Below are 23,570 nucleotides of genomic sequence, written 5' to 3' on the forward strand. Positions count from 1 at the left end.
GAAACCATTACGGATTATTGTGAAGGCAGATTTAGTAGAATCCAGACTGTAGGTGACCAAAGAAGGAAGGAATTAAACGAGAAATGTGGCTGGTGGGTTGAGCATGAACATAGTGGTCACAAAGCTCGGGACAACTGGGTCTAGAGAATTCCTATTAGTCACTTCTCTCATGAAGACAACCCCTGTCCACACACTCTACTAGGACACATGGACGTCCTATAGTGTAGAACTGATGTCATATCATACCACATTTATGCTACAGTAGTCAATACCGATGAGATGTCTGGCTGGTCAAAACTTCCCTGGTCAAACGCTGCTGTTTGCGATGGGTGGTAGACATGGCTCCAAAAGGGGATGTCTCTGATGATACATTCCCTTTAGTTCTAGGAGGTGGTAGAATTTCTAAGGACTTGGGAAACATGAACTGGCATTTCTTAGTGGCAAATAAATGTGTCAAACTGAATTTGATGACCATTAAAATAAATCTTTTAGATTTTTTATACACATGGCTGACGGCATGCGATTGGCACATTGCTTTCTCTGATACTTGGGAAAAAGCCTATCCTCTTTGATTTCTTGACTGTGTTGTGATTCACTTCTTGCTCATTGTTTGACTTTTCACATAGAATTTTTAAAATATAAAAAAAGTTTAGTGAAAATTTTTGCTTCTTTTTCCAGGTGAAGACATTATGAGAAGCTCCCAAATGCATCACCTTCTATCTTCCTCTGATGAGGTTGAAGAGAATCAATCGGAGATCAGGAATAACAGAACTGAACATAGACTAGAGAACATGTATGAACATTTTGAACACGGGAAACATTTTACAAAGAAATTTTCTCTTTCCTTACATGAGAGAATTCAGAGAGATGGAAAGCCTTTTTCATGTTCAGATTGTGGGAAATGTTTCACCTATAAAGCAGGTCTTGTTACACATCAGAGAATTCACACAATGGAGAAGCCATACTCGTGCGTGGGATGTGGAAAATGCTTTACGCATAAAGATTCGTTTCAGAAACATCAGAGAACTCACACAGGGGAGAAGCCATTTTCATGTCCTGAATGTGGGAAATGTTTCATATGTAAAAGTGTTCTTGTGAGACATCAGAGAATTCATACAGGGGAGAAGCCATTTTCATGCCTGGAATGTGGAAAATGCTTTACGCATAAAGACTCTTTTGAGAAACATCTGAGAATTCACACAGGGGAGAAGCCGTATTCATGTCCTGAATGTGGGAAATGTTTTACCCAGAAATCAAATGTTATGAAACATCTAAGAATTCACACAAAGGAAAGGCCGTTTTCATGTTCAGAATGTGGGAAATGTTTCTTGGTTAAAGGTACTCTTGATAGACATCAGAAAATTCACACTGGGGAGAAACCATTTTCCTGTTCTGAATGCGGGAAAAATTTTATCCAAAAATCAGCTCTCATTTACCATCTCAAAACTCACACGGGGGAGAAGCCGTTCTCTTGTTCTGAATGTGGAAAATATTTTAGCCAGAAATCAGCCCTGGTTTACCATCTGAAGACTCATGCAGGAGAGAAGCCGTTCTCCTGTTTGGAATGTGGGAGATGTTTTATCCTGGAATCGGTTCTTAAGGATCATCAGAGAACTCACACGGGGGAGAAGCCGTTTTCATGTCCTGATTGTGGGAAATGTTTTAGAACTCAATCAAGTCTTGTAATACATCAGAGAATTCACACGGGGTTGAAGCCATTTTCGTGTTCTGAATGTGGGAAATGTTTTAGAACTCAATCAAATCTTGTTCAACATCAGAGAATCCACACCAAGAAGAAGCTATTTTGATTCACAGATTGTAGGAATGTGGTGGGTGTGTGGCTCTATTGTAGGACCTGCTGCCTCAGGATGGCTTCTGATTCTGTCGCCCAAAGGGCAGCATAAACTGGTGACTAATCTGCTTAGCAAAGCTTTGGGTCACTTACTGTAATTAGCATTGCCTCATATTTTTTCCTGTATCAATAGGTGGCAGCGGGTGGAGAGAGCCCGGGTCCACATGAATATGAGGACTCATCTGCTCACACTCTCTATTGAACAGATTCCAGTACTGGAGCTGTTTGTTATTATTTTATAGGAAAATGTCTCAGAAATTAATCCAAAGTTTGGAGGATCGGTCACTGGTTTATGGTGACCTTAGTTAGGGCAGCCACAATCTGGTGATACAGAAAACCATTGCTACTATACAGAGATATTGGATATGATCTTAGTGATGGTTATTGTGGGTTAAAGGGCATCTGTCAGAAGTTTTGTAACTATGACACTGGCTGACCTGTTACAAGTGCACTTGGCAGCTGAAGACATCTGTGTTGGTCCCATGTTCATATGTGCCCGCATTGCTGAGAAAAACGATGTTTTAATATATGCAAATGAGCGTATAGGAGGAACATGGGAGTTTCCATTACTCCTAGAAGCTCAGCTTGATGTGCAACTGCCGCACCCCCTGCACTTTGATTGACATAGCCAGGCAGTGAAAATGTGATCACACCTGATCCTGATGTCTCTTAAAGTCTCACTCTGTGCAGTGTGGGTGCAGTACATGACAGAGGCTCACAGTACAGAAAAGAACCCTCAGCCGGACACATAGGGGGCGCCATGACAATAAAATATCTTCTGCTAAGGCGCTGTTGGTGGGTCAAATGATCCTCTCTACTGGTGGTCTAGCTGAGCCGTCCAAGGCCTGTTCACTGTTTGTGCGTGCTTTCACATAACTGCCTCCAACACCTCCTAATAGGTAGGTCAAAACACCTGGCAATTCATCAAAATGACCATCCTGCTCAATGATGCGCTCCCTCTTAAAGTCAGCTGGGCAAGTTGCCTTCGAGTGTGTCGTATGGGCATGTCTAGCAGTCAACAATCTCTCATCAGTAGGTACATTACCCCAAAGTAGCCTCTGAGAGACAGTGCCCAGTGCCTATTTACATATCTGCCTGAGACATAACTGCATGCTGATTTTTGCAGGAATACGACATTTCTGAGTGTGTGTTTTTTTTTTGGTCAATGAGTATATGATTTGGCATTCCTGGATCGGGTAGTTACATTTATTTCATTATTTTCCTCACTTATATAGCGCTGACATATTCCGCAGCGCTTCACAGACATTACTCACTGAAAATTGGTGCCATGATGGAAATGATCCATTACATGATATTTCTTTTATTTTGTATTTCTGCCTGATGAAGGGGCCTTTCATGTCCCCTGAAACGTGTCACACATACACATTGATTTTATTTGTAATAAACAATCAAGTTGGAGAAGATTCTGAGTACTATTCCTCCCTGGAAGCGCAGTCCAGGCCTTGTTACCTCTTCACATATCTTGGATCCTCTACTGCATTGACATCCGAACTCTGGAGGACCAGTTAATTTACAAGCCCAAACAAAGTTGTGCCTTCACACATCTCATGTATTCTCCATTCTGTTTGGACATCGGTGTGTCCACTCCACAAAAAGATGGACATGGCCACAAAATGTGGACCAAAGACCCATTGAAGTCACTTTAACTTAGGGGCAGTTATAAGTCATTATGTGGGAAGATCATCTTTCCATATGTAACAGGATCTCAGTCAAAGTTCGGACTAGTCAGCTACCAGTAAGGGCTTCATCAGACCCCATAGACTGTAATGATATCGAGAGGGAATCTGTCCAGTCTCCAGCATTTTTGCCGGGCCTTGGCTATACGAATATCGCAGCCGGATCCGAGCCACCAGTGAATTTAAAGAAGTTAGCATACAGAGTGGGTTCAGATATATGTGGACTCACTAAATTCACTGAAGGCCTGTTGGCATCAAAAGAGGTAACATTTAGTGTAGGTTCCCATGCAAAAGAGGTCACCTTGCCATGGTGGATGGTCACAAATGATTTTGATCAAAATATATTTTTGCTAAGTACCTCACATTTATTTATATGATGAGTTTGGCATGAGTTCATATACTCTGTGTTTTCAGAGTGCTGTCACATTGTATTTGATTTTGTATTTTCAGTCATGCCAACATTTGGAGGGGTGGCTGTCTCCATTTGGGTCGTGCACTCCTGACTAACCCATCTTTACCTCAGCCTGATTTTAATTGTAGCATGAAGCTGAAGCCTGCTCTCCCTCTATTTGTAGGAGGCCAGCTGGCAGCAGGACAGGTAGCCTACAGCGTGGGTTCAGTATATAGGGAGAGTCATAGAAAACTGAGAGAATACAGCACAAATGTATTACCATGACAAGGCACGCTATCTGTCCAAGTTGTATCTCTATGCTACAGATGTTCAATGTGAGCTCCATTGGTGACACGGCAGATGTCTAGATGGTAGTCCAGTTCTTCCCAGACAGATGTCAACACTTGGATATGGGCTCCACATGTTCAATGATACATCTTCTCAGGTCATTCAGATCCTGTGGCTGGGGGGCAGACCCACTGAGTTCTTGATGTAGCACCACAGAAAGAAGTCACAGAGTGTTAGATCTGGTGATCGTTGAGGCAAGTGCAACATTGGTGAATCGTTTATTCCAGGACATTCAATCCAACGTTCTAGTAGAGTTTCATTCAGGCATTGAAGAACATCTAACTGAATATGAACAGGAGCACCATGCTGCTGGAATATCTGCCAAACATAGTCTATCTGTGGTGTATATAGAGGAATATCTGCCCAACATAGTCTATTTGTGGTGTGTATAGAGGAATATCTACCCAACATCGTCTATCTGTGGGAAGAAGGGACCATAGACTTTGCGCCTGCTCATTGCACAGAACACATTTACTTTGGGTGAGTCCCTAATATGCTTGATAAGGACACATGGGTTTTCTGAGCCCCAGATTCTGATGTTCTGGTTAGGGTTGAGCGAGGCGCCCTTTGGATCATAGATCCATCTCCGTACAGCATTCAAATGTATAAGCTCCGGCAAGGGAAATTCGTTATCACTGAATTCTCGCTGGACTTCGGTGAATAACTTCGGACTTCAAATTTAGAACTTGAAAACCATTTCAAAACTTGGATCCTAAGTTGGCTTAGGTACTGAAGTACCAATTGATACTAAGGCCGACTTCAGCTTCCTGTTTAAAATGGTTTTCAAGTTTAAAAATCACATGCCGAAGTTATTCACCGAAGTCTCGCGAGAATTTCGCCTTGCTGGAGTCCATACGTTTTAATGCTGTAAAGACATCCCCGTAAAGCATTAAAACAAAGTTTTGACCAAAGTGACTTCGGTTCTTGGATCCAAAGCTTGATTCGCTCAACACTAGTTGTGGTGATTAATCTTCTGACTGGGGTGAAAGGTCGCCTTAGCGCTGAACACCGGCCTAACAGTGAATTCATCCTGTTACGGATCAGTGAGTGTGGACCCACTGTGCCAACTAACCGGTTTGGCATAGGCCTAACCCTAAGGGCATTATTCTGGCGTTTCCCAGGTAGTTACTCTTTAATTATACCGGGATCTGGACTAAGCTGTGGGTTAAAACCCGACTGCTACCTCCTGGGATAGTCCCAGTGTAGTTGGCAGATGACCGGTTCTGGTCAGGGACTTGGTTGCAATCACTGGGAGCTCAGAATACAGAAAACGCATCAGAAATGTAGAAAAGGCTTGAAAGTTTTTTGAGATCCAGGCAGCGCACAGATAACCTGGTCAGGCCTCATGCACACAAACGTATTTTCTTTTCGTGTCCGTTCTGGGTTTTTTTGCGGACCGTATGCGGAATCATTCATTTCAACGGGTTCACAAAAAAAACTGAAGGTACTCAGTGTGCATTCCGTTGCCATATGTCCGTATTTCTGTTCCGCAAAAAAATAGAACATGTCCTCTTATTGTCCGCATTATGGACAAGGATAGGACTGTTCTATCAGGGGCCAGCTGTTCTGTTCCGCAAAATACGTAATGCACACGGACGTCATCCGGATTTTTGTGGATCCGTTTTTTGCAGACCGCAAAATACATATGCTTGTGTGCATGAGGCCATAATGTTAGACACAGGATGGACTTGCCGGTGGGGAAGTGGTGAAGCACACACCAAGGCAGGCTGGGAAGTGGACTAGAAGTGCAGAGGCACACAGGTAGGATGGGTACTGGACTGGGTAAACAGAGACCAAGTGCTAGACTATCAAACACATGTGCTGGTCATCAGGGAATGTCTGGAGAAGATGCCTTAAATACTCTGGGACCTTCAGCAATTGGCTGGGGAAGGATTTAGGAGTGTGAGCATGACCTTTTAAGAATCCCGAGGTGAGCACACACACGTCCTGAGGGAGCATCAGACAGGAGCATGGATGGAGCAACATGGATAAGATGCCAGTGACCAGGATGCCAGATGGCACATTGAGTGGCACGGCGTCCGCAGGGGACAGCAGCGGGCACTGACCTCAAACCTAACGCATTCGCTTCACTCCCTCTAGTCTTCTGTAACATACAGTCCCATGTAAACAACATCACTCTACTCCCTCCAGTCTTCTCTAACATACAGTCCCATGTAAATAACATCCCTCCAGTCTTCTCTAACATACAGTCCCATGTAAATAACATCACTCCCTCCCTCCAGTCTTCTCTAAAATACAGTCCCATGTAAATAACATCACTCCCTCCCTCCAATAAAAAAAGTAAATGAGGCGCACAGGAACACACAAGGACCAAGTAGAGGTGCACTCAGTAAAGTGGACTCACCCAGTCCACTAAAAATAACGTGAAACTTGTGATAAATGAACCTGGCACTCTCAGGATACAGGGATCAAACAGATATTTATTAATGTATAAGGCAATAAAAACGACAATAAAAGAGAGAATATGGCCCTCTTGTAGGAAAGCTATGTATAAAACAGCACTTGCTCACTGTAACTGGCACTCTGAATCTAGATGGGTATTATAACCTACACATGGCATATTCCTGCAATAAAACGACAATAAAAAGGTACATCACAAATTATTCACACAATAAAATAATAAAAAATCGCACAGTAAAAACGCATACATATCGCAGATGCTGAATGTTCACTGGGAAAACTAGAATGCGAGTTGTTCCCCAACTCACTGACAAAGTTCTGAAGCTCCAAGGTAACAGTTAGAGGCACCGTGACGTGATAGTCCCACAACAAACAGGTATAGCGGCGTCCCGCTCTATATTCAACCAGTAGCGTCCCACTGGGCTAATAGCATTTAAGTCTTGTTAAATCTCCTGTCCGCAAATATTTGATGAAAAAGATAGTCTTACCGGACAGGTTCTCCTCACCTCTTCGCTGCACACCGTCGCTCTGCTGGGTCGTGTTTTTAATTACCTCCAGACTTTTTTGAGCGGTCAGATTGTTGAAATCCCACGTAGGTAAAAGTTTGGCATGTGCAGCCCGGTCTCTGCTGTAGGCCGTCACGGATTCCTTATACTTGAACCTTATCGTGGTGTTGAGCAGTATGGTACGAGGTTCCGGCACTATCTGTTGGTCCTCACTCCTTAAAAATTTGGGGTCCTGTTAGAGCTAGACGCGTTTCGGGGCTTAAAATTGCCCCTTCCTCAGTAGCTACCAGTCCTCCTAAAAATGCTTCCTTTTATAATCCTAGACTACTTTTTCAAAACCCGGCATGGATCCTGACCGGAATCGGGACCCACAGTTTATTGGAGCTGATGTTTGCTCTTAGAACACATGGAGCTTTGTTTCTTTTATGCTTCCAGCATATTGAGTTTATAAATAATAGTGTTCAATAACCTACATCATGTTTATACAAAAACTATTAAAAACACATCAAAGCAATATCAGTTTTAAAAAATATTCATACCAGTGACTTGTCTCTCACTGGTATGTCACTGGTATGAATATTTTTTAAAACTGATATTGCTTTGATGTGTTTTTAATAGTTTTTGTATAAACATGATGTAGGTTATTGAACACTATTATTTATAAACTCAATATGCTGGAAGCATAAAAGAAACAAAGCTCCATGTGTTCTGGGTATGAAAACTGGCATCAAAATGGGCAGATGGACACTTTTCACTGATTTGAATAAGTAACTGATGTTTTTAAGGGGTTAAGTGAATTTGGGCCAGTGATCTGACACTGCCAACATACAGAGGGGTATGCCCCGCATCAGATGCAATGGAGGTCAGCCTGGCCCGAACAGATTCTGGGTATAGATGAGCAAAGTTTTCAAAAATTCGATTCGGCTATTTTTTGGCTGCAGAGAGCCTGTATAGCGGTGTAGAACACTGTGCCTGTATAGTGGTGTAGAGCACTGTGCCTGTATAGCGGTGTAGAACACTGTGCCTGTATAGTGGTGTAGAGCACTGTGCCTGTATAGTGGTGTAGAGCACTGTGCCTGTATAGTGGTGTAGAACACTGTGCCTGTATAGTGGTGTAGAACACTGTGCCTGTATAGTGGTGTAGAACACTGTGCCTGTATAGCGGTGTAGAACACTGTGCCTGTATAGCGGTGTAGAACACTGTGCCTGTATAGCGGTGTAGAACACTGTGCCTGTATAGCGGTGTAGAACCCTGTGCCTGTATAGCGGTGTAGAACACTGTGCCTGTATAGCGGTGTAGAACACTGTGCCTGTATAGCGGTGTAGAACACTGTGCCTGTATAGCGGTGTAGAACACTGTGCCTGTATAGCGGTGTAGAACACTGTGCCTTTATAGCGGTGTAGAACACTGTGCCTGTATAGCGGTGTAGAACACTGTGCCTGTATAGCGGTGTAGAACACTGTGCCTGTATAGCGGTGTAGAACACTGTGCCTGTATAGTGGTGTAGAACACTGTGCCTGTATAGCGGTGTAGAACACTGTGCCTGTATAGCGGTGTAGAACACTGTGCCTGTATAGTGGTGTAGAACACTGTGCCTGTATAGTGGTGTAGAACACTGTGCCTGTATAGTGGTGTAGAACACTGTGCCTGTATAGCGGTGTAGAACACTGTGCCTGTATAGCGGTGTAGAACACTGTGCCTGTATAGCGGTGTAGAACACTGTGCCTGTATAGCGGGGTAGAACACTGTGCCTGTATAGTGGTGTAGAACACTGTGCCTGTATAGTGGTGCAGAACACTGTGCCTGTATAGTGGTGCAGAACACTGTGCCTGTATAGCGGTGTAGAACCCTGTGCCTGTATAGCGGTGTAGAACACTGTGCCTGTATAGCGGTGTAGAACACTGTGCCTGTATAGCGGTGTAGAACACTGTGCCTGTATAGCGGTGTAGAACACTGTGCCTTTATAGCGGTGTAGAACACTGTGCCTGTATAGCGGTGTAGAAGCGTAAATTTTGACGTAAATTTGTTTTCCCTTAGTCCTAACAGCAGCACAAGTGGGGTATTTGCCCCTGTGAAGCTGGTCAGGACAGGCGGAATTTTTGCTGAATAAAATTCTGCATCATTAGTAATTAATTAGTTAATTAATTCCCCCCTCCTTATATAGGCCGCCCTCCATAGGGCTAGTTGCTTTTTTAACAAGTAATCATAACAGCATAGAGGGAGGGATATTTGTGTGCTGCTGTTAGGACTAAGGGAAAACAAATTTACGTCAAAATTGACGCTTCCCTTTCGTCCTAACCAGCAGCACAAGTGGGGAAGTAGCAAGGAACCTCGCACAAATTTTGGGAGGGCTAAAGGACTACTACTAAGTAGCTGAATTATCCCACAGGAGTTAGAGAGCTGACCTATGGACGAGCAGCATTTAACACAGACCGTCCAAAGGCTGTTCCCTCTGAACGCCTATTCTCCAGGCAGTAATGGGAAATAAAGGTGTTTTGCGTACTCCACGAGGCAGCAGCACAAATTTGCTCTAAAGGGATTAGTTTCCTTTCCGCATATGATATAGAAACTGCCCTTGTAGAATGGGCAGATAAGAAGGATGGCGGTGGTAAGTCTTGGGACGTAAACGCCAGCTTAATAGCCTCTTTAATCCATCTGCTCAAGGTGGGCTTGGAAACTTTGAGCCCTCTGTTGTTCCCTGAATAAGAGATCAGCAGATTTTCTGATCTCCTGAACTCTTCAGTTCTGTTCAAGTATATTCTGAGGACCCTTGGGATGTCCAAGGAAAGTAATCTCTCCTCCTCAGGAGTGTTAGAAGTAGGAGAAAACACCGGCAGTGTTATTGTCTGGTTGGTATTCACAAACGAAGGCACCTTTGGTAGAAAGGTAGGCAGAAATCTTAACAGGACCGTGTCTTTCAGAAAACTTAAATATGGTTCCGCTGCCCCCAGAGCCTGGAGCTCCCCAACCCTCTTGGCTGAGGTTATGGCCAAGAGAAAGGTAACTTTGAGGGAAAGGTATTTTAAGTCTACCTGTTCCAAAGGCTCGAAGGGGGGGGGGGGGAGCACAACCCCCTTAGGACCACTGGCAGCTCCCACTCAGGGATTGGTCTCTGGATGCTGGGCCTAAGCCTCTGAGCACCTTTAAGGAACCTCTTGATTAGGGGGTCCTGAGAAATTGGTTTACCAAGGCATGCTGACAAGGCAGCAACGTGAGCTCTCAATGTAGATGGGCTTAGACCTTTGTCTAGACCATCCTGCAGGAATTGAAAAATATCAGAGAGAGGAGGATCTGAGGAAACTACCTCTCTATCCGTGCACCATCGCATAAATATTTTGAATATGCGGGAATATTTCTGATTCGTAGAATCCGCTCTGGAGTGAGAGATTGTTCTCAGGACCTCCACCGAAAGCCCTCTAGCTTCTAGAAGGGACCGGTCAGTCTCCAGGCTGTCAGACTGAGCCTCCTCAGATCTAGACAGGGACCTGTGTTCTGGTACACTAGGTTCTGTATTAGGGGAAGTCTCCAATAATTGCCCTGACTCATCTGCATGAGCTGGGTGAACCAAGACCTCTTCGGCCAGAATGGAATGATGGCTATCACTGAGGTCTGGTCCTGCTTGATCTTCATCAATACCCTTGGTATCATGGAAATTGGAGGGAATACATAGGCCAGCCTGAACCTCCATGTTATGGACAGAGCATCTATCGCTACTGGATTGTCCTCCTTGTACAAGGAGCAGAATTTGCTTACTTTGGCGTTCAGACGAGTTGCCATCAAATCGATCTCGGGAGTCCCCCAGCGTTGGACTATCTTGGAGAAGATGTTGTCGTTCAGGGACCATTCTCCTGGTACCAGAAGGCTCCGACTTAGACAATCTGCTACTATATTGAGATCCCCTCTGATGTGGACTGCCACTAGATGGGATAGATTGCTCTCTGCCCAAGATAAAATTAATCCCACCTCCCTCAGGAGGGTCCGGGATCTCGTTCCTCCCTGTCTGTTTAGATAAGCAACCACAGTCGTGTTGTCGGTCCGTACTCTCACGGCTTGACCTTGGATGAGAGGTGAGAAGTGATTGAGGGCTAACCTGACCGCCCTTAGCTCCCTCAGATTGGACGATAGAGGATTCCAGGTATTCTGAACTGTATTGTGTCCCAGATGGGCTCCCCAGCCTAGAAGGGAGGCGTCCGTGGTCAGGATCACCCAAGTAGGTTGGGATAAAGGCATTCCATCCACTAGGTTCTTCCACCACCTGAGGGAGGAACGGACTTCTACAGACAGGGAGTGATTCCGATCTAGGTTTCTGGGTTTGCGATTCCAAACCGCTAAGACTTCCTCTTGTAGTGGCCGAAGATGCCACAAGGCCCAAGGTACTGCCTCTGCAGACGCTGACATGTGGCCTAACATCCTCATGAGAACCCGAATAGACACCCGTCTGGGGGGTAGGAGAAACTCTGCAGCTTTTATTACTTTGTCTCTCCTCTGTGGAGACAGATATAGGGTCATTAGTTGTGAATCTATCACAAACCCCAGAAACCGCCTTGTGGTAGAGGGGACCAACTCTGATTTGTCCCAATTCACGAGCCATCCCAGGTTCTGCAGAGTGTGGAGAGCTTGTTGAAGCTGGACTTGTAAGATGTCTGCGGACGCGGCTTTTAAAAGCCAGTCGTCTAAATAAGGGACGACTTCTAAGCCGAGGAGCCTTAAGTGGGCGACCACAGGAGCCACAACCTTTGTGAAGGAGGAGATGCCAAAGGGCAACACAGCAAACTGGTAGTGCTTCACTACCTCTTTTATGAAGACAGCAACTCTGAAATTTTTCCTGTGGGCCGGACAGATAGGAACATGAAGGTAAGCATCCTTCAGATCTATCGTTACCATCACGTCTGCCGGGTTCAGGATGTTTAGGACTGAGCGAATGGTTTCCATCCGGAAACGCTTCTTTCTGATGAACCGATTTAGGTAACGCAGATCGATAATCATGCGCCAGTCTCCTGGCGGCTTTGGAACAAGAAAAATCGGAGAATACACTCCCTGACCGAGCTCGCGAGGAGGAACCTCCTCTAAGGCCCCCTTGACAATGTACTGGAGTACAGAGTCCTCCAGGACCAATTGTCTGCTGGGTGTTAGACGTCCTGTAAGGACGAACCTCTCTTGAGGTTGGGAAATGAAATCGATCCTGTAACCGGTCATGATGACCTGCAGCACCCAAGGATCTGGGATTATTTGCTTCCAAAAATCTTTGAACAAAAATAAACAACCTCCTACTGGAGGATTCAGGCAGGGAGATTCGTGTGGAAGCGTGGGCGGGTGAGGATGGGGAGGTGGTGGGCTGCCGAGAGTCATTGATCAGCCCTGCGGTTCCCGCCAGAGTAAAGAAGAAGAACACTGGATCAGCCAACAGTCAAGGTCAGCTGCACACAGAAACTGAGTGCAACACTGACCCAGCAAGCAGCCTGGCCTTATATAGCAGGAAGGGGAGGGAGGGGGGAGGAGGGAGCAACAGCTCCTCCTCCAACAATCCCCAGGCTCCCCACTGTGGGACTAACTTATAAAATATAGTAAGTTCCCACTAAGGCCTCTTTCACACTTGCGTTGTCCGGATCCGGCGTGTACTCCACTTGCCGGAATTACACATCGGATCCGGAAAAACGCAAGTGAACTGAAAGCATTTGAAGACGGAACCGTCTTCCAAATGCGTTCAGTGTTACTATGGCAGCCAGGACGCTATTAAAGTCCTGGTTGCCATAGTAGGAGCGGGGAGCGGTATACTTACAGTCCGTGCGGCTCCCGGGGCGCTCCAGAATGACGTCAGAGCGCCCCATGCGCATGGATGACGTGATCCATGTGATCACGTCATCCATGCGCCTGGGGCGCCCTGACGTCACTCTGGAGCGCCCGGGGAGCCGCACGGACGGTAAGTATACTGCTCCCCCGCTCCCCACTAAACTTTACCATGGCAAACAGGACTTTAGCGTCCTGGCAGCCATGGTAACCATTCAGAAAAAGCTAAACGTCGGATCCGGTAATGCGCCGAAACGACGTTTAGCTTAAGGCCGGGTCCGGATCAATGCCTTTCAATGGGCATTCATTCCGGATCCGGCCTTGCGGCAAGTGTTCAGGATTTTTGGCCGGAGCAAAAAGCGCAGCATGCTGCGGTATTTTCTCCGGCCAAAAAACGTTCCGTTCCGGAACTGAAGACATCCTGATGCATCCTGAACGGATTTCTCTCCATTCAGAATGCATTAGGATAAAACTGATCAGGATTCTTCCGGCATAGAGCCCCGACGACGGAACTCTATGCCGGAAGAAAAGAACAACGCAAGTGTGAAAGAGCCCTAAGACCTAGATATTTCCCTCTTCCCCCCCCCCCCCCTCGCAAGAATAATACAGATTATCAACTGTATTTTGTCGCGGCCCCGAATTGAGCTGCGGACCGGAAGTGTCCAGTGACGCACTTCCGGTTTCGCGTCCGACTCACCGGAGCTGAGACGCGATCTCACAGGCCGGACCGAAGGTACAGAGGGAAGGGAGGGGAGGTGAGGGAAACTGACCAAATAGCTCAAGTGTGAACTTAGCCTTACAGGTCGAAGTTAGCGGCAGGTATAAAGAACCGTGCAGAAGTCCAAGATCCTACTATAGCATGAAGAAGCGCACTCCATTTACACCCTTGTCAGCTAGATTCCACATAGATGTCTACAGAACCTGTTCTATTTAACGCTTATACAAGTAGAGCCCCCCGAGGGAGGGCGGAGAGGGTGTCAGCAGTAAGTTTGTGTCACACAGAGGTAACTAGGAGCAGCCCACTATATGTGCAGAGTCTGCTCTCCTGAATATAAATGCACAACTGCATAGGTAGGAGGTATAGAGCAGGACTTGCCTGACTGAGATCACCAGATTGTACCTCTCTCATCCACCTTCTCCCCCTCCTCTCTCCATAGACATCGATGATAAAAGTAGTAAAGAGCAAAGCAGCCTATGGGTCCATTCAGACGTCCGTAGTTCTGTTCCGCGGACCCCCCAAAAAAAGATAGAGCATGTCCTATTCTTGTCCGCAGACAAGAATAGCCATTTCTATCATAGGGCGGGCCATGTACGGTCAGCATAATGCGGAATGCACACGGCCAGTATCCGTGTTTTGCGGATCTGCAATTTGCAAACTGCATAACACGGACGTCTGAATGGACCCTAATGAAATCAGATAGAGGCCCTTTTCGCTGATAATATATTACTATTACAAAGTGTCCTATATTCATCTGTACAACTAGAGGTCGGCTTTAAAGGGGTCCTCTCACTTCAGCAAGTGAAATTTATCATGTAGAGAAAGTTATAGGGGTCCCGACCCCGAACATAACCCCTTCTCCCCCCACTCAGCCCCTCTGACATTTCGTGCTCCGATGCTCTCCCTTGCCCTGCACTGAGTCACGCAGGACAAGGGCTTTTTCATTAGATCCGGTGAAGTAGCGCTAAACAGTGTTACTGGTGACATCACCGACCCTAATGGGCGGCTTTATTGCTGCCCAAGGCTGTTTTACAGAAAGTGGCGGTAGTTATAGCCTGTAGCTGGCGTAGACTTCACTTTCCGGCGCACAGCAGGGCAGAGGTGCGCCTGACTTATTATGAGGCTCCTGCCTCTTAATAAATTAGGCGCATCTCACGTCAGTGCAGGGAGATGGATACACCAGCCCCATTGTGTTACAAATAGCACACCAGCTTACACACAGGCAGAATCTATGAAAACCAGACGTCCAATCGCCATTGCCAGAAGGTTTGTAGGCGCCTCACACGCACATGGCCGAGCGTCGGATCAGCTTGAAAAAGGGCCACCCACTAAAAGGGCCTGAAACGTGGCACTGATGAATAGAACTGCACTGAAGTGTACTTTATACCACTGGTGTTGAAAATGAATTAAATAAAAGAAGCAATTATGCAGATGATATAGATTATCAATGGACCTCCTGGTGGAGGGAGACCAAGCCAAGTGATGCGCACACACGAAAGCCTCTGAAGGGAAGAGTGCCGGGGTCAATACCCTGTTTTTCCTGTTCGTCCTATGGCAGCACCATGGGTTAATATCCCCTCTACTAGGTTAAATAGAAGAGACACATTAACAATTAATTAATCTATCAGATACTGACCCCCTCTAGCTATAAAGAGGCATCGGAACAGAGTACGCATGTATTTTTTTTCTCTTCTAGGTTTTAGGACACTTTGAATCTTAAGTCCATTTGGTTGTATATAGCAGGATCTGTTATCATTCAACCATGTTTTATTAGGACATTTCCTAAACCCCACAGACAGCTGTATATTGCATTGGCTGCCCTTCCCTTGCCGGTTTGTGGTGTTATTATTGGATGTATACAGTGTGGTGAACTGTCCCTCGCCCGTCGGCATGGCTTTGTATACAGTACTCACTCTCCCTCGAGGATTTGCTGGTTTTGAGTGTGAAAAGGTGTTCCAGGATGGCGCCTCAGCATCCTCTGCTATCATTGAAGCTGTGGTTAACGCCCTATCAGGTTAAGTACTATTTGTGGCTTCGGTAACGGTGGTAATGTAGCTTCTCGGGAGACTTTGTGCGCTTAGTGGGTTCATTTTTTTGGGCTCACTTGTCTCGCTTATTGCGAGACTTGATTGAGTATTCCAATACTTACTAGCGCCGGTCCTGGTTTTCCTTTTGCTGGTTGCGTCCGAGATCTCGTTCTCGCGAGATTTCGGGCACTTTTATTCCTGCATGCGCAGCATCATGTCTGCGCTTGCCGGACGCCTCGTTCCTCAGATCGTAAGGTAGCAGGCATTCTTTCTCCCTCTTGACTGTGTTTTTAGGAGGTTGTGTCTACTCTTTTTTTGTCTGTTTGTAGATGTCTTGCTCTTCCAGGCCGCAGGGCAAAAGAAAGAGAGACTAGATGTGACCTATGTTCAGTCTGTGAGCAGCGTCTTCCTGAGGAGGGAGATTCTAGTCTATATGCAACATGTGCTGAACTCCATGATTCTTCTCTTCAGTCTCAAGCAACAAAGTTTCTTTCCTGGTTTCAGAGTGAGCTAGATGAAACCTTCAGTAATTTTCACTCAAGTAAAAGCTCGCACAAAAAACCTTACAAAAAAAATCCAGCAAAAGAGCTCTTCCTAGTTCAGACGCCTCTACGGCCTCTAATTACACCTCAGACGATGAATGGGTCACAGATTTAGATTCGGAAGTGGGGTCTACGGAAGATTATTACCTCCTCTCTAAAGATAAATTTTCTTTGCTCCTCAAGGCGGTAAAAGAAACATTGGAGACTGAAAAGGTTTATTCTGAGAGGTCTAAAAGAAAATGTCTATACTATTTTCCACTTTCAGGGGAGAAAGTTTTTCTTGTTCATCCTTTGCTCACTGAGTGGTTTAAGTCACGTTGGGAGAAACCAGATAAGCACATGGAACTGAATAGCAGATTCAAAGCCTCCTATAAATTAAGCCTTAAAGAGGTATCGTCCTGGGATGTTACTCCCAAAGATGACCTAGCAGTGGCGAAACTGCCCAAAAAAGCCATTTTCCCTTTGGAAGAGTTTGCTCTGTTATCTAATCCAATGGAGAGAATGGCAGATTCCATGTTAAAAAAAAAAAGTGTAAAAAGCAGCAACAGCTTTAGCAAAAGTGCCGTTTGCTTCAGCTCCGGTCGCAAGAACTTTGCGTATATGGATAAGCCAGTTGACACAAGATCTCCAGGATGGCGTCCCTAGAGAAAAAATTATAGCTAGTTTGCCTATGCTGAAGGTGGCAGCTGACTTTTTGTGTGATCAGCCTATAGATGCCTTAAAGTATTCTTCTAAAGTTATGGGTCTCTCCAACTGTGCAAGGAGATCTCTTTGGATCAAGCAATGGAAAGGAGACATTCCTTCAAAAAATCTTTTTTGTGCTCTTCCGTTTGAACCTTCGTCCTTGTTTGGGCCAAATCTAGAAAAAGTCATGGAATCATTGAGTAAAGATAAAGGGTTCTCTTTTCCCCAGTCTGCCAAGAGGACTTCTTTAAGACCGAATTTTTTAACAAAGGGTCGATTGTCTCCAAAATTTAAAAGAAATTTGGCACCGTCCAATAAATCGTTTAGTCCCAAACAAGATTCCTCATTTAAGAAAAGGACCCTGGTTAATAAGAACCAGGATCTTTGACGCCAGAAGTATCAGCTGTCCAGTGGGTGGAAGGTTGTCCAGCTTTCTTTCATCCTGGTTAAGAACTTACTCACTCAGATGTGTGGATGAATTCCGTTATTCGAAAAGGCTATTGATTGAGGTAAAAAGTATTCCTCAGGACAAATTTGTTCTCAATATAAATTCAGGTCCAGTGGTCAAAGATTTAATGCAGGAATTTATACTCAAAGGGGCTCTAGAGCCTGTTCCTTATCATCAGAGGGGTCAAGGAGTCTACTCTCGAATATTTCCAGTTCCGAAACCAGGGGGGGAAATGGAGGTTAGTCATAGACTTAACGTTTTTGAACAAACACTTTGTAAAAAAGCATTTCAAAATAGATTCCATCAAAACTGTGATAGACCTCCTTCAAGAAAACTATTTCCATGGCATCAATAGACTTGTCAGATGCATACCTCCATATCCCCATCAGACAGTGTCTCAGGAAGTATCTTCGGATGGCAATAGCTGGGTGCCCTCAAACTTATCTCCAATTTACGTGCCTTCCTTTCGGACTCACATCAGCCCCACGCGTATTCAGCTTCAACCTGTACCATTCGTCAAACAATGACGATTCTGGGCCTTCTCACCTCTTCCATAGAGGCAGCCTCATGGGCCAAAGCCAGGATGAGATCCCTTCAATCAAATATTTTGGACTTTGGGGACAGGAAGATACAGTCCCTGGACAATCTGATTGTCCTTCGTCCTATAGTGAAATCAGATCTCATATGGTGGCTAGCTTGGGGTCACCTTTATGGAGGGCAAGTCTTTCCGGCAACATGAATGGTCTCTTCTCACCATGGATGCGCCCCGGTTTAGGTTGGGGTGCCCATGTAGGCCATCACTGGGTTTCCGAAGAAATGGTCAATCAAGGATGTTCTTCTATCCTCAAATCTAAAAGAGCTCCGGGCAATCAGACTGGCAATCATTAATTTTCTTCCAATTCTTTGCCACCAGCATCTCCAGATCCAGTCAGACAACTTGGTTTCAGTTTATTACATAAACAAACAGGGGGTACAAGAAATAGTCTTTTGGCCCAGGAGTGCAGGAAAATCATGTGGTTAGCAGAATACAACCTGAAAGGGATTTCAGCAGTCCACATCAAAGGCCTAAACAATGTCAAGGCAGATTGGTTGAGTCGCAATTCATAGAAACCGAGCGAATGGAGTCTGAATCAAGATGTGTTTCACTAAATAGTTCAAAGAATGGGGACACCAGAAATGGATGTAATGGCCTCCAAGGAGAATGCCAAACTTCAAAGGTTTTGTTCGCTCAATCCCCAAGACCATCCAGTTGCAGTAGACAGTCTATCGATCTCATGGAAAAACAAATTCATTCATGTGTTTCCCCCTTTCAGGATGATACCCCAAGTGCTGAAAAAAAATCAAACTGGAAAATGCCCAAGCCATAGTGATCCTTCCTTATTGGCCCAGAAGGGCTTGGTTCTCCACCGCATTAGATCTTTCGAAGGGAGAAATTTGGAAGCTTCCCAGTCAGCAGGATCTCCTGATTCAACAAGGGTTCCTACATCAAAACCCAGTCCATTTACATCTAGTGGCATGGAGAATGAGAGGGAGAGATTTCGATCCAGGGGTTTGTCAGAAGAAGTGATTAATACGCTCATTGCCTCAAGAAAACCCTCAACTGTTAAAATATATTCCAGAGTATGGAAGATCTTTGTCGATTGGTCTAATCAGAGAAACTTACCTGTAGATTCAATATCATCAATGTTACAGTTTTTACAGGAAGTTTTTCAAAAACATCTTAAGCCTAATACTCTTAAAGTTCATTTTATAGCAATAAATGCCCAGCTAGAGGGCAAGTTTACAAGGCATCCATTGATTGTCAGATATTTTAGGGCACTCTCGAAGCTGAGTCCTCCTTTTCATAAGCCTGTTCCCTCCCGGGATCTTTATTTACCGTATTTTTCGCCCTATAAGACGCACCGGCCCATAAGACGCACCTAGGTTTTTGAGGAGGAAAATAAGAAAAAAAATATTTTGAACCACAAGGTGTGCTTTTGGTGGGTTTTGAACTAATTGTGGTCTGTGGATGGCACTCTTATGGGGGATCTGTGGATGGCGCACTGTTATGGGGAATCTGTGGGTGACGCACTGTTATGGGGGATCTGTGGGTGACAGTTATGGGGGATCTGTGGGTGACGCACTGTTATGGGGGATCTGTGGGTGACGCACTGTTATGGGGGATCTGTGGGTGACGCACTGTTATGGGGGATCTGTGGGTGACGCACTGTTATGGGGGATCTGTGGGTGACGCACTGTTATGGGGGATCTGTGGGTGACGCACTGTTATGGGGGATCTGTGGGTGACGCACTGTTATGGGGGATCTGTGGGTGACGCACTGTTATGGGGGATCTGTGGGTGGCTCTTATTGGGGTCTCTAGATGGCACTGTTATGGGGATCTGTGTATGACACTGTTATGGGGGGGATCTGTGGATGACACATATATAGCATCTTATGCTATGTGTCATCCACAGATCCCCTCCATAAGTGTCCCTGTAGTGAATGACTATACAGGGGGTGGGGGTCGCATCTGCTTTTATAATGACAGCGGGGCCCGTGCAGTGACTGTATTCTACCACACGGGCCCCGCTCACTGTATAATCGTATCTGTATTCTGTAATAGTTAATTATGTATATACCGGTAATCGCATAATCAGCGCTACTTACAACTACAAGCGCTCGGTAGGTAGCAGAGAGGAGGCAGGCCGGGGGGACGGGCGCTGGCAGCGTGAGTCACTACGTCATGCGCCCACGCCGCCTGCTTCATTCATAAAGTGGGCGGCGCAGGCGTGTGACGTAGTGAGTGACGAGCCGCCCGCCCGTCCTGCCTCCTCCCTCCTCTCTGCTACCTACCGAGCGCTTGTAGTTGTAAGTAGCGCTGATTATGCGATTATATACATAACAATTAACTATTACAGATACGATTATACAATGAGCGGGGCCCGTGTGGTAGAATACAGTCACTGCACGGGCCCCGCTGTCATTATAAAAGCAGATGCCGGCCCCCAGCCCCTCCTCCCTCACAGCTGATACACCCGCCACGCGGCATCGCGGCGGGTGTATCATTGAAAATTCAGCAAAATCAGCAGCATTCGCCCCATAAGACGCACTGCTATTTTCCCCCTACTTTTGGGGGGGAAAAAGGTGTCTTATAGGGCGAAAAATACAGTAGTTATTAAACATCTCTTTAGGCCTCCCTTTGAGCCCATGGAAAATGTAGACTTAAAATATCTTTCTTATAAAGTTCTTTTTTTGGATTGCCATAACCTCGGCAAAGAGGATTGGGGAGCTGCCAGCTTTATCTCATAATGAGCCATATTTGAGGATACTGTCTGCACAGGTCCTCAGAAGCCCTGTTTATTCATTCCTTGGGTAATAGAGCCTCAAAATCAACGATAAGAGCGTGCTATGCCTTAGAAGGGGTAGAGTCACCTCTGGAGTTAAGAGCCCATTCTACAAGATCGACAGCTGCTTCGTGGGCGGAAGTTGGTTGCGTGCCCCTGAACCAAATTTGCAAAGCTGCAACATGGTCGTCTCCATCCACTTTTGTTAACCATTACAGGCTTGATGTGTTGTCAGCTGAGGCTTCTGTTCTTGGCAAAGAAAGTACTAGAAATGGCGGTGAACAGTTAGAACCCTCCCTATTTTTTTTTTACTATTGCTTTTGTTTCCCATGGTGCTGCCGTGGTAATCAGGAAGTGGTAAATTCACTTACGGGAAATTTTCATTTCCTGGAGTCCGTAGGCAGCACATATTACCCGCCCATGAAATTATTATTGCTCAGTAAATATACATGTGTACTCTGTTCTGATGACTCTTTATAACTAGAGGGGGTCAGTATCTGATAGGTTAATTAATTGTTCTCTGCCTGTTAATGTGTCTCTTCTATTTAACCTAGTAGAGGGGATATTAACCCATGGTGCTGCCTACGGACTCCAGGAAATGAAAATTTCATGTAAGTAAATTTTACCACACTTCAATCATCGATTGTAATTTGAATATTGTTGAAGTTTTCACAGCCAAGAAAACAGGTCAGACAAATCCCACATGAGGACGGTGATTCCTGAGTCAGTTCATTATTTGGGGAGAAAGAATTCTAAATATTCTTCTTAGAGACGGGCTGAACGTCCGCCATAGCGGCATCAGATACTGGATTGTGTAAAAGGCCATTAGATGGCACAGTGACGAGGCCTAAACATTCAATCCCCACTACTGGCCCGGTCTGGATGGTTTCATGGTCCTTTTCTGCTGCTTTACTCCCCACACTTAATACTAACAACAGCAGTTACAGGGTTAACACTTTAAGAGCTGCAGAGTCTTCTGTGTTACTTATTCCAATCAGCAAAAAGTGCCGTCTGCCCAATCTGATGCCCAGAACCTGCTCGGCTCAGGCTGATCTCCATTGTATCTGATGCCGGGTATCCCCTTCTGTATGCTGTGACATCACTGGCCCGAATTAATTGAATTCCTTAAATTACACTTTTCTGTGCCCACTTTTTGTATTTTATTGCCGCTTTTAACTGATTTACGTTAAAGGGGTTGTCTCATCATGGACAATTGCAATGAGCCGGACCGTGGGTGCAGTTACACGGACGCCAAATTATGCAGTGGGTCAGGATATGGGTATAAAAGTCTATAGTTTTGTTCGTGACGCCAATTGCAGCGTGCGCAGGGTACTAACGCAGGGCCCTTTAAGGTGTTGTAGCTCACGTACCAGGTTAAGAATGCCATAGAGGTGTAATGTCTCTGTGTGAAAGTGGCAATAGTGTCAACGGTGTCTCCTACCTGGGTACGGATGGACTCTTGGATCCTGGTTCACTTGCAATAAAATGAGTGTGGTGCTAGTAGGAATAATTGAGGGATTTAGTAGCAATAATTGAGATCCAGACTGGGAATATAGTTCAAACTGGTCTTTACTATATGCAGCAGTAATACATGTGAGATACAGCAATAGTCTGAAGTCCCAGCAGGTATTGGCAATGTGTGGCAGGAATCTATATCTTCTGCTCTATCATGTGCCTGGAGCTCTCTGCAGGATAAGTCGTCTGCTTGTGGCTCTGTAATGTGTGGCAGGAATCACTATCTTCTGCTGTATGGGGACTGACTAGCTGAGGAGGAATTTGGCTTCTCCTGGTCACTGGACGGTACTCTCAGTTGTGCTCACAGGATATGCTTCTTTCTGGAATACTGGAGGTGGCTGCTTGCTTGTCACCAGTTGAGGCTGAAGGGCTCAGACTGGGAATGATGATCTTTTGTCTCAGCCGAGACAAGATGCTTGGATCCCTATATCTGGGAGCTCCTACTTGCACAGCCTTCCCCTAACTCTACTTCCTTCTCTCCCCATAAGGCAGGACATGGGCGAGCCCACTCTGCTCAAAGAGGGGGGGGGAGCTAAACTGGAATAAACTATTCCAGTCTAGAAATACTAAACTGTAGCTAAGTCCCTGGTAACACATTGCTGCCACCTGCTGGTGAACATGAAAATTACAGCAAAGTATATTTAAAGGGACACTGACAGGCCCAATAAGCATATTTAGTTATATACATACACAGGCACAGGTCTTCTAATGTGTATTAAAAACATATAAGTATAACCCCTGTCCACCTTATAAATACAGCAAACTCATGTTTGATAACCTGATGTAATCGCTCTTCTTTCTGCCCAAGGGGCGGTGTTTCAGCTCCACATGGACGCACACACGCGCCGTTTTCAAGCGCCGCCCAGCTCATCAATATTCACTTCACTGGGCGGCTTCAGCTGTCCGAGATCCCGCGCACGCCCAATAGGAAGATCTCGGAACGTCGGGGACAGCAGAAGCCGCCCAGCGAAGTGAATATTGAAAACGGCGGTTGGGGCGCGTGTGTGCGCCCATGTGGAGCTGAAAGAAAGAAGAGCGATTACATCAGGTTATCAAACATGAGTTTGCTGTATTTATAAGGTGGACAGGGGTTAATACACAGTAGCAGACCTGTGCAGTCCTATATACAGATAATTATACTTATTGGGCCTGTCAGTGTCCCTTTAACCAGGATTCCAATGCACATTTGTGAGGGGGGTGGCCCGCGGCGCATGCGCAGTACGCTCCCATTCACTTCCATGGGGAGCCGGACCGGAGTCCTCCAGCCGACGCCTGGCGGGGCTCTCGATATAGCGATATGCCCCCATT

At 45.7% G+C, this 23,570-nt stretch overlaps 2 protein-coding genes across 3 annotated transcripts in view; one reads left to right on the forward strand and one right to left on the reverse strand.

The window, feature by feature from the left end:
- The window catches only part of LOC120996578, a 625,207-nt gene that overhangs the window by 167,241 nt on the left and 434,396 nt on the right, over positions 1-23,570 (reverse strand). The gene's annotated exons all lie outside the window — the stretch shown is intronic.
- The window catches only part of LOC120996580 (zinc finger protein interacting with ribonucleoprotein K-like), a 655,167-nt gene that overhangs the window by 47,738 nt on the left and 583,859 nt on the right, over positions 1-23,570 (forward strand). The gene's annotated exons all lie outside the window — the stretch shown is intronic.

Source organism: Bufo bufo, chromosome 3, assembly GCF_905171765.1.
Source record: "Bufo bufo chromosome 3, aBufBuf1.1, whole genome shotgun sequence".
In the NCBI taxonomy this organism is placed as follows: domain Eukaryota; kingdom Metazoa; phylum Chordata; class Amphibia; order Anura; family Bufonidae; genus Bufo; species Bufo bufo.